This window comes from Rhopalosiphum maidis, chromosome 2 (genome assembly GCF_003676215.2).
Source record: "Rhopalosiphum maidis isolate BTI-1 chromosome 2, ASM367621v3, whole genome shotgun sequence".
NCBI lineage: Eukaryota > Metazoa > Arthropoda > Insecta > Hemiptera > Aphididae > Rhopalosiphum > Rhopalosiphum maidis.
In genome coordinates, this window is record NC_040878.1 from 5,539,520 (window position 1) to 5,551,769 (window position 12,250).

General features: G+C 23.8%; 1 protein-coding gene across 2 annotated transcripts in view; it reads left to right on the forward strand.

Moving 5' to 3' along the window:
* LOC113551912 (voltage-dependent T-type calcium channel subunit alpha-1H-like) overlaps positions 1 to 12,250 on the forward strand; it is a 163,383-nt gene that overhangs the window by 11,506 nt on the left and 139,627 nt on the right. The window lies entirely within an intron of this gene.

Genomic DNA, 12,250 nt, shown 5'->3' on the forward strand with positions numbered 1-12,250 from the left:
ACATAGAATATGGTAATAGAATGTAATCAGTGTATTTTCAAAACTTAAATAAATGTGTCCGCTAACTGGTTAGTATATATAGTAGAAAATATTATTCCGAAATCCATTACCTCTAAAGTTTTATGTAGGTAACAAATATTTACTGATGGCAGAGAGGTGAAAATATCGTTTCCGATTCCGGTGAATGAGCCGTTTTTATGCTGATCGTATGAAGTTAAAATGATTTTAGTAGTTTAAAATATTTTAGGTACATTTAATGTTGAAAAAAAATCAAATTATTTGGGTAAGGAAAATATAATTTCAACGTAGCAAGTACATATTTTAATATATAAGCGTACTTTAATAAAAATGTATAAAAACAATTATTGAATGTGGAAATTGCATGACATAGCTAAAAATTAAAAATGAATGCAAAATGTTCGTATAACGTATTGAATATATCAAAACACAATTAATAGTCACATTTACGATTGTACCCAAGTTTCTAATAAAAGCCATTAAATTAAATTTATGCTCACATTTTTAATATTTATGCTAAATAAAACCGTTAATACATTAGATACCTGAATTATTATTAGTACTTAAACAGAAATTTAAATTCATCATTATTAAAGAAGTAAGTATGTTTTTTTTTAAAAATTTAATTTCTTCTTATCTATTAAATTATATAATGTCCAGTGTCATAATACCACCTGTGACATCGCATTTATGACTATCACATTTATTCACTGACGCAATAATGTTTAAATTATATCCTTTTAAAAATTTCATTTTTATACCTTCATGTCATTTTATTTTCACTATTAAAGGACAAACATTTTTTTTTAGGACCTAGTCACAAAATACAACTAACCCATTTCTCGCATTATTTTTTTTTTTCAACTCGTTAAACAACACTTGACTTTAACTGCAAAAGTCGTATGCCACCGATTGTTTTTTGCCTGTTTCATTCGTTATATTTTACTGTACATAACAACTTTAAGTCCTCTATTTTTTTTAAAAAATTAAACTTTCCTTTGTATTCTATATATAATATATATATATATGGAATAGAAAATTGCTTGAACATTAATTTTTCACTTATTATTTAATCTTATTGATTTTACTTTACAATAAAGTTTCAAACTTTTGAAGATTTATGTGGCATGCAGTCATCTTAAATTGAAACACTTAGAACATCGTATTAATTTTCATAAATAAGTATTTTAAGTCATTAAATATTCATACTTTTACTTATGATGAATTCTAATTTTTGAAAGAGTTTAAAAAGACGTTATAAAGTTAAACTAAATACTTTAAGAGTTTAAATTAAATACAAATAATATATTAAATACCTAAGCATCTAATTAAATATTTAATTAAATATAATATTTTGTAGTCAAAAATACTGTTTTATAATCTTTTGAATTAAATATATAATTGATTTTAATAATAAACAAATTAATAATAATTATTATTATTTTATTGAATTCGTTAATTTTAATCAGAAATCACACTAAAATATACGAATATAGTATTCGATTTACTATTGGATGTGTTAAGTGTCTAAATCCTAAGTTAATACACTTTCAAATAAAAATACACAAATATCATGATCAAACTGTTAATTTACAGATCACATTTAAAAACCATACTAACTTATAGTATTCGGCTATGTAGAAGTATCAAAAACCAAATACAAATAAAATTCAAAACTTTCAAAATAGTACCTTCGAAATAACAATACATTTCATACCGATCCAAGAATAATATCAGTAAATGACAAAGCTTAATTATTTTATAAAAGATCCTACAATGAACTACCTCAATATTCCAACTCCCTTTAAAACAATTATAGGGCTCTTTCATTTCGGTAAAGTGCCTCAAGCACTTATATAGACGTGCTAATAATATTGTTATCATTAAATTATTGAAATAATATAATAGTTAACAATATTAATTTTACTAAAAAAATAATCAAAATATTTAGTGTGACCAATTAATTAGCTTCATCAAATGAAACGAATCATGAATTATTTATTTATTTTATTCAATAAATTCACTTATTTCTAAAAGCATTACAATATAACAAATATATTTAAATAAACACGTTCCATTAAAATTAACTTTAAACCAGATAAATTTACAATTTTAATTTAGGCTGAAATCAGCTAGCTAGTTTGAACTAACTATAAAGCAAGGTTTATCGAAGACTAAATTTCAATTTTATATTTCCAAAACCTCTTTTGTATAAATATTCATGAAATTTTTATGAAGTACGTATTTTTTTGTCGTTTTTTTTTTGTTCTATATTATATTTTCAAAAAATAAATTTTATCTTGATTTTTTTATCTACAAATTAATCAATGATCAATTAATACGTTAAAAGAAACTATAATGTACGAGTATTTCTAAGTGATCTTCACATTAATTTATTGTATTTAGGCTACCTCGCCACTTTTATAGGAAATATATTATTTTTGTGTTATGGATTTGTGACTTGTTTTTAAATAGTTCATAATATTTTAATATATATTTATACATAATTAATCATTAAAATACAACGAGAGTTAAAAAGCTTTTTGGTAATATAAAGGTATTGTTCTGTTCAATTTAAATTACTTTAGGTACAGCAGACTAAATTGCTTGGGTATCTAGTTCAATCAACTTAATTTACAACGTAAACCAGACTTTTTTTACTATAATGACATTAAACTACTTGGTATAAATTTTTGATTAACTTTTTTAACATTTTAAAGAATATTGTTGATACATTTAACGATAATTGTTATTGTTCCACTCACCGAATCAAATTAAACTGTAAACTATTATTTAATATTATTGAAATAACTTATTATAACAAATTATGTATGCAAATTAGTAATTTAAGATTATAAACTAATTTAATAAATGAATTGTGAATTGATGATTTTGAAGTAGTTTGATTCCGCTAATCGACTATTCTAGAAGGAGTGAATAATTATTGTATGTTATAAATTTATGAAATTAAAAAAAAAATACACTATACTAAATAATGTCATATTGATATTTGATATATTTAAAAAATAAACTAATATATGATATATATATATATATACATATATATATATTATATAATATGTATAAAAAGATTAAATAAATACGAATTGAATACAATATGCAGGTGAGTTATTAATAATAACTTATAAATGTAGAAAATGTGACAGGACTGAAAGTTTATACTAGTATAAAGACAAAATAAGATGGAACTAAAAAATTTAAATGAAATATGATTACAAAATGTAGAAAGATTAATAACTAAAAAGTTATTAACTTAATACCAATAAATGACCATATTGAGATATTATATTATGTTTGTTTTTAACAATCTGTAAATTAAATTCAATAAAACAAATACTTTGTATACATATATAATATTTAAATTTACATTTATATTTGAAATTTCACACGATAGGAAACTATGATTTATAACTTTATCACCTTGGCCTTTTATATTTATAAAATACTAACTCGACTATGCTCAGGATACAAATGATTTATCTTTCTATCGTTTCACTTAAGTTTAAATATTTAAGACAAACACAATTACAATGATTAATTTTATAATTTTCTACTTCTTAATTCTGGGTATATTTTTGATGTAAACACGAAATATTTAACTTAACTAGACGGATTCAACTAATGCTTAATAGCCGAAGTAAATCAAATGTTATCATTTTTTTGTGTTAACATTAAAAATATGTTCAAAATGAAAATTGTAACTCACAGATGTTATCATTGTGATTTTGTGTATGTAAGTAATTTAGTTTTAGATTAAACGTTGAAAATAAGCCATAAACACCCTCCAAGTATCAAGGAATATTTGTGAATTTAATTTTTATTGAAAACGATTAGATATTTTTTATATATATTATTAAAAATAAACAAATAATGATTAATACCTAACCTTACCTATACAAATGATTATAAACATATTATATTCTAATTAAAATTTAGTATTTTGTTTTATAAAAATAATTGTGATGCCCCCAATTCCTCTACAAAACAATATTAATATAATATATCCTATAGTATTTTAATTCATTTTAAAACCAGAAACCGTTTTAAAAACTTAAATTTCATGGTGAGAGCAATAATACATTGTCACTTCGAATACAATATAATATTAATAGTGATATAATGTATGTACATTTAAACGATTGATATTTATGGAAAATCATAGAATTGCACAAAAAAAATTGTTACCTAATGTGAAATATATTTATTATTTTATTAATAAGTTTATTAATATTATTTGATATTATTTTATATTTTCGTAATTGAATTTCATCTTATAGAATAAAATAAATCATTTTCTGTACATACATAAAAAATAAATCAGTAAAAAACGTAGGAGATTGCTTCTGGGTCAATTATAGGGGTTTAGATATTTTACAGTATTTTAAAAGCGTCCTTATCTTCTTGTTCTTAAATTATTCTTTGATAACATTTAATAATTTTCATAACAGTATTTTTCGACCACTTTTTTTAGTACGAATTATTAAATATTTTAAAATTTTCACTTTTATAATATTAATATACATTTTTATTGAAATATAATGAATTAAATTATAAATCTCCACCATTTTTTTTTTTTTTTTTGATTATTTTATTTCCAAATAGTATAATAATATTACCTCATGTCTTTGATATCATAAACTCTGATTTATTTACTTAATATTTGAAGAATGATCATAGAAATTGACCAATAAACATATTAACAGATACTCAATACTGAATCTTAAAATAGCAATTACAAACATATTAATTTTAACCTAATATTTTATTTTAACATTTAAACTTATTTTGTTAATATTCTTATTTTATGAAATGAAATGACCTATTTTTTAAACCTTTTTTTTAGTTCATTTAAAATATATTCAACAAGAATCGTTTTATTTCCCCGATAAGAAATGTAATGTACTTTACTTTTCCATTTTTAAATTTAGTATCGATCGCATAATTTATTTATATTCTCATTTGACCGAAGCTGATGAGTTTATCTTTTATATTTATTCTTAAATTATATACAAATATGTATACAATATATTATATTATATTTTATTCATATATAACTACTTTTATTTTGTTCAAAAAAAAAAATGTGTAGAATAATATTGAGAATAATTATAATTTATTTCACAGAGAATGATTTTGATTATTGCATTTCTGTAAAATTGATAATATTCATTAACAAAACAAATGCGTTTAAATGTTTGTCTTAAAATTGTAGACGTTGTCTAAATACATAAATTTAAAAAATAGGTATCAAAAATACAATATAAGTTTTAGTAAGCAGTATTCTGTGTTCTTCGGAGAGTTAAAAATTCGATATATTACTATTATTATTATTACTATTTAATTAGGTATACAAACATACAGAATATACCAAAAAGCAAAAATAATTATAACATTTATATAATACTTGATCATTATGTGTGTTAAAAAAATAAAAATATGAAAGAGTTTTGGAAATTTCCCAATAACAACGTTTACAAAACGACATACGAAATACGTCATATTATACAACAAAAAAAACTATGAAATAGCAAAATTATACTTTATCAAGACATATTAATATTATGTAAAAGAAATAGGGTATTTTGTTTGAAACCATATACCGAGCAAGGATAAGTTTGACACAATATCTGTGTCCCCTCTATTATAAGCAGTTTGCCACTGACAACCTCGAAGTCGAGATTCTATAGTTTTCTCCCTGGAAATGAATGTAGGAATGTTGTTCTTACTCCTTTTGTCTTTGTAAGTACAAATTAATAAGTTATAATAATATAGAAGGCGATTTTTTTAGTTGAAGACATCAATTATATATTTTATTATTCGTCGCGGAACAATTCTTTTCAGAATAAACTTATATAATATGAACTGTGTATAATGTTAATTATAATTGCATATTTACAAAGAAAGGATCAAAGATATAACTTGATTTGGTTTTTTTTTTATAATTAGTAAATTTAATAATCAAAGTGCAATTTATTAAGAATTGCAGAAGACAAAATTTAAAAATAAAAATATAAATTGTCCAATTATTAAAAAATTTAATAAAATGCATCTTATAATAGAATTATACAACATTTAATTTTTTCTAGCATTTAAGCAAATCTATAATTTGCATATATTTTCAATTGCGTTTATATTTTGAACTTATTCTATAACAGATAGTATTTTCTACGATTATTGTTCATTCGCAAAGTAAAACTATAACAAGTATTCTAAGTTTGACAGTAAGATTTTAATTATCTAAAAGTTGAACAAAATCGATCAGTTAAAGATGAAAATTGAAACATTTACCGGCAGTAGTCAGTTAATTTACTGGTGTTCGTTACTTTAACCAAACATAATATACATGTATAACTTATTGTATAGGCAAGGAACGGATAACTTTCAATATACATTAGTTGTTAAGCTACGTATTTTAACTCTAATGGTATAGTATAGTAGGGTCTATGTAATTACATTTATTATTAAAACGGAGTCGATTGAATCGAAACAATGATTTTATCAAAACCACCGAACTCTTGAATGGTGTTTTTGACTTGTTTTGAGTTCAAATATAACAAGCGTAATCAAAAATTAAATGAGTTTCGAATCATATACGTATTATAATAATATGAGGTATGCTGTTATAATTGCATTATAATTATAACTATTATTAACATGTTAATAAGTTTGTGATTGATAGGTAATATTTATATTAAAATAAATGATAAATAGATAATTTATTAGATGTTTATGTATTGTTTCATGTTCATTATTTTTAAATAATTAACTATGGAAATAATTATTAAGCAATTTAATATTTGTAGAAAAATATGCGATAACACATTGATTGAGTGGAATTAGTTTGTAGAGTGGTGAAATGTTTATAATGAATAGAGTATTATAAGATACTTTTTTTAGATTTTATTGTTATATATTTAGTTTAGAGAGAAATAAAAGATTATGTATTTTTAGCTTCATTGTACTCAGATTGGGTGTACAGAATTTTTTTCAATGCTAGAAAAACATGGATTGGTCATGTATACCGAGGTTAGTCGTTTAAACTCAATATCTTCACAATAAAAAGTATAACCGCATTTATAGCAACCGCGGTCAGTAAAAATATAATGATGCCAAAAAGTAATAGACACAAAGAGGTTTAATAATTAATAGTATTTTTTTACATAGTATTTTTTTTCGATCATTAAATTTAATTAGGAAATTGTAGTATATTATATTTTGATAAAAACTGAATTATAAAATATAATTAGTTTTAAAATTTAAAATTTAAAAACAATTGTATGGTAAAAATAAAAATTATTGCTAATATAATAATAAATTCTTTTGTAATTTTGAAAACATTATATTACAATCATAATGTAGCTAAATAGCCTATCCAAGACGCCGTGTGACCTTAATTATATTATTAAGAAAGCTGCTACATATTTTACACAGCACGGTATAAATTATGTGGAAATATGTTGTACTTACATATATCAAATAAAACTTTAAAATTTGAAAATATATTATTTTTAATTCATCTACGCTTTTTTTTGTATAACTATGTATAAGTTCTATTAAATTAATTTTAATTACTGTTAAAAGTTTCCTAGTCAATGAAAAATTGTGTCAAAGGAAGTTTTGTTTGTATATTAAAACCGTTTGTGATTTGTCATACTTCAATATTAAAAGAATTCATAGTCTGTGAAGAATATTCTTAAAAAGGGTTGAAAGGATGTCAGTTTTTAATTATCGTGTTGAATGGTATCTCATACTCTAATAAAATAAATATATTGGTGTTAGTGGAATTGGGGTTTCAGTTACCTTTGTTCTGACCGATCTGTGTTTCTCTATCATAATATGTCAATATATTTTTTTTTCTTGTAACGGTGTATAAAATGTTTTATTTATAAAATTAACTTAATTAATGTATATTTAACTTCCCTTAAATGTATTATCTAAAATAATAACTGTATATGTAATGAAGGTAGTTACTATAAATACAATTTTGTACTTGAAATAAGATCAATAGTACTATGTAATTAAAATTAGTGTGTATTTTCAAGTTTAATTATATATGTTAGTTATGCGACATTCAGATATGGAATGTATATTACATCACAAAATTATTGTGGTTGAAATTAAATTTAAGCTAATTTGAAAGTTATTGAAAACTTATACACGCAGCACTACAATTGTAAGTAACTGAGTATTCATTAATATAGGGTTTTCATTATTTATAATGCACATTGTGTATATTTTATTCTTACATATGAATTCTTACCATCACCTTAATTTAAATAAAAAATATTTTAAGTACGAGTAGATATTTCAGTTATTTGCAGTATGTGTGTATTGCGGGAAAAAGGATTAATTTTGTTTTTTGTTTATCTCATTATCTTCATAGTAACTAATATTTAAATGATCATACTATTCGTCGTAATCATTAGGGTTGCGTAAACGGCACTAATTTATAGTAGTTTTAAGGGTGAAAAAAGGGTGTACCTATTTAATTTTAAACGCATATAATCAACCCAAAGAGTTACGGCCATGTGTAGATAGTTTTTTCGTGTAACTGAGCGGATACTTGTTAGCTAGAAGATTGCTTGTGTTGGAAATAAAACGATTGTTTTTTTCCGCTTTAAATTATGAATGTTTCTTGCCAATTTATTGAACGGGAATTCACGAATTTTATTCCGATGCCGATGTCGGTTTGAAATGGCGGTGAGAATACTAAACAGATGCAATATGTGCCTGTGAGGATGTTGAGAATATTGTCAAAATATCATGTGTGTCATACATTTGAATATGAGAATACGCTGAGTGTTAAACCATTCCCTAGCTGTTTATGGTTCTACGTTGATATTAATTTGAGACTCGCGGGATTTGACACGCAAAAACGGCGTTCGCTGGTTATTTATTCCAAGGCGATACTGCTGTTGTACGTTTAACGGTCACTGCGTGAGAGATGGCAACGACAAAATGCAGTCGAGGATTTCGTTTGTTTTATTTTATTTACTATTATTTATTTGGATAAACGTCTACGGTGCTCGAGTACAGTATGGTAATACAATATTGTCTTAACATAAATAAAAAAAAACTATTGACTTTATTAAAATAAAACAAATAACAAGTGAACGATGTTATAATTTATACATTAGGCATAGATTAACGTCACTGAGGTTATTAAAATATTAATTTATGTTGATAGATTGAGATTTGGATTTAATTTAAAATATAATTTACAATAAATACAAATACAGATATTTTATCATGTTGACGATTTATATCACTTTTAGGAACGCGATGTTTAGACACAGGCTATAACAGTTTTATTATAATAAAACTTTTGTATTAAAGGTATACAATTAAATACAATTAAAGGTACACCTTTGATCTGAATTTATATTATTACACATATATGCATGTGTGTATGTGTGTGTGTGTGTGTATATATATATACTCCGGTACACGCGAAAAAGCCACCAAAGCTCTTCGAAATCCGTTTTTAAAGTACCGACAACGATTACTTGTCAACGACTGGTGTTGTTAATGACGTCAGGGTTTGAATTATAAGATATTTTTCCCTCGTCGCTAATAATACTACACGCCGCACAGAAAAAAAAATAAAACAGAAATTCATTCATTTATATGCATATGCATATTTACTGGCATATTTTTTTTTTACGGAAGGTACACGATCTCAGCGCGCCTCTCCCTCTGCCATCCATTCTCAACCATCACAGTACTTAAACGGAGGTTTTATAATAAATGTTTTACCGTGTGCGAGAACGTATTCTAAAGTATGCGGGAGCAAATCAGACAAAGAGTTATTTGAAATACACTAAATAAGACAATATGATTATTAGAACGGGCTGCTGTATAGTTGGAGAAATTTTAAATAACCGAGCGTTTGACATTCGGTTTCAGTATCGAAATAGACTGTAAATTGTGAGTTGAATGACTTGTCGTTGTTATTTTACGTCACCAGTCATATGAAACAAATATGAAAATTATGATTGAACGTTACTTAAATAAAAATATATTATGTAACAGTTTATTTAGTATATAAATAAGAAAAATATGTTGTGCAATTACTTTCTCAAACAAGATATTGTTTTAATTTTAAAAATTGGTATTAGAAAAAAATCCTCAAAAACAAAAAAAAACGTTTGGCGATTGCAGTCCTAAAATATTTATCATATTAAAATAGTTAAAACTGTTCTCGTGCGGTTCGTTAGTCGTTACACATTAAAATTAACTAGTTTTATTATCATTTCGCTCGATGCTTCATGAAAACTTTGAATTTTAATATTTTTCTCATACTATACAACGTACTACATAGCACTATGCAGAACACTATGCATCTCGCTTTTTCAAATGTTATTCATTACTGAACTTTGAATAATATGCTACGTAATGACGTTATCCACAGCAAAAATGTAAATAAGTAAATTAAAATTTTTTAAAGTCTGTGTTAGAGATTATTTCAACTATTTTTGGTCCTCTATTTTAGACTTTGTTTTCATGAAAAATTGACTGAAAATACTTCTCTGGTCAGCACGATGAACGAAAAAAATATTTTACATAAAATATGCATATATAAGAGATTTTTATATAAATGGTGACGGTGTCAGAGTAATGGGGTAATGGGTGTAGACATACATCGTCATCTAGTGCAGACCGATTTTTCAAGTGAAGCGGAATTAAACAAATTCAGAGTAAGGAAATAAAATTCAAATATAACGCATACGTATTTTGCAAGAGGTCTATTATTCATGATGTGAGGTTGGGAAAATGTTTTTCCAGTCTATCCCTCCCCACACAAAATATAAGAGCAAATAAATACCATATAATGACGTAGTAAATGTGTATGAAAAGTCAATTATTTGGGGTGCTGTGGTAGAAGAAATGTAGTACGTGTATAAGTCATTAAATGTCGACTAATGTGCACTTTTTTGTAGTGTTCATAATAGTTATAAGCTTATGTAATCTGTGGCATTAATATTTATGCATAACATACATATACATACATATATATATATATATATATACATAATACATATATACAACAGATTTATAGGAACAACGGCTAACTATAGTTAATGTAATAATTTGAAGTTTAGTCTAGATGAATATAGAAGGATATAATTTTCTAATCTATATTTTAATTACCCGTTGCATCTTCTAAAGTCAAATCTTTAAATAATTATTATTAATAAGACATTAGTCTAATATTAAATTAATATATATAAATGCTGATAATTTAACAATATATCAAATATAAATAAATTTTCAAAATTTTCAAATATTATGAACGGCCATTTAAAAACTAAAAGTTTTTAGTGTTTTAACAAAATATATAGAAGAGAATATGTATAAATATTATAGTAACTTGAAAAAGAATAAAAATGTTTGAAAGTTTCTAAAACATTTTTTTTTTTTTAAATAATACAAATATTTTGAGAGATAATATAGCATACAAGATTCACTTAAAAAAATACACTTAATGCGCCCCGTGTTTATAATAAAAATGATCACTACTTGTATATACTCTAAAAATTCATGATTAGAGGACAATACTTTGCATTAAGTATGTATACAATATAATAACATATCTTATAATTAAATGCTAAAATAATTTAAATAACTATAATGTTAGTTGTTACCTACTTAATATAAAATTTAAATAAACTATATAAATTGTTTTTATGTTTTATAATGATAGATAATTAATTAAATTTCTGATTAAAATTACAACGTTTTTATGTTCAATACTATATCACGTATCTCATATGAATAACAAAAAATTTGTTGATATAATTTATACTTTGTATAGGTGTTTTAGTTTATGGACAATTATAATATAAATACTATAGTAACGCTACTGCTACAAGTAGCAATGCTGCTATATAACGCCAAAATTATAATATATTATTTAATATTCATATTATTATTAAGTATTATTTTTTATACGTAATTGTAGGTAAAAATAAAATCAATGAGATTCGATAAATATTTTACAAACTATTTTTATCACTTATTAAATAGGTCTGATATCCAATAGAATAATAAAAATAATATTTTCTATGAATGAGTCGTTACTTTACCTGTTACTGAAGACAGTTAGTTTTACTGATTTTTGTATATTTTTATTTTGTCTAAAGACTTTTGGACAATTTTTTTTTACAAGATTTTTTCTTATTTTCATGTACAAAATGATACGACTAAAGAA